The sequence below is a fragment of the Poecilia reticulata genome, linkage group LG19, assembly GCF_000633615.1.
Source record: "Poecilia reticulata strain Guanapo linkage group LG19, Guppy_female_1.0+MT, whole genome shotgun sequence".
NCBI lineage: Eukaryota > Metazoa > Chordata > Actinopteri > Cyprinodontiformes > Poeciliidae > Poecilia > Poecilia reticulata.
Window position 1 is genome coordinate 262,165 of NC_024349.1, and position 894 is coordinate 263,058.

Below are 894 nucleotides of genomic sequence, written 5' to 3' on the forward strand. Positions count from 1 at the left end.
AGCTCCTGTTTCTGCTTCCTGTTCTCGCAGGAAGTAGCTCCTGTTTCTGCTTCCTGTTCTCGCAGGAAGTAGCTCCTGTTTCTGCTTCCTGTTCCTGCAGGAAAGAAAACTCTCAGCTGCCGTTTTGCTGTTTCTCCGGAACATTTCTGTCTCYTCCACTCACTTCGTKGTTTGCTCCAAACTCTAAACYGAACCTGTTGAGGATTTTCTCCAGCGATGTTGCTGTTCCTCAAGGCTCAGACTTGTGGAGTGTTTTTCCTTTCAGCAGACTTTCCACCTGAACCATGGTTTCCTGCAGCTCTTCCAGAGTTACTCAGGCCTGTTGATCACTTCTTTATTTGTGGTTTTAAAAATTACCTCTTGTGCAGAAACAGGTCAAGAGATGAAGCAGAGGAGATGAAATGAGAATAAATCTCTCCCTCCTCGCTGACCTACAAACACCAGAGAGAGAGAGAGAGAGAGAGAGAGAGAGAGAGAGCGGAGACGTCTGCATCATCTGTCACTGAGGGGACGACTCAGCGTTGCACAGCTACAGTACACAGAAACTAACCTTCATGTTTTCATTCAGCTACGTTTTCTCTTCATATCAGATTTATAACAGGAAGGTTTATTGTGCAGGAATTCATTTCCTGCTGCAGTGAATCATCTGATGTGATCAACAGCAGATGAAAGGAACCAGGTTTCTGTCGACTCTGGAGGATCTAAACTTTACTGGGGTTTAGACTGGGAACACAGCGGGCGGCCATCTTTAATTCCCCTGAGCATGATGGGTAGGAATTCATTCTGACTGAATCTGATGTAATGATTTAAAATGATGTTGGGTTTAGTTGCTCCTGTTATTCCCGTTCATTCAATGGTCACTCACACACACACACACACATACACACACACACA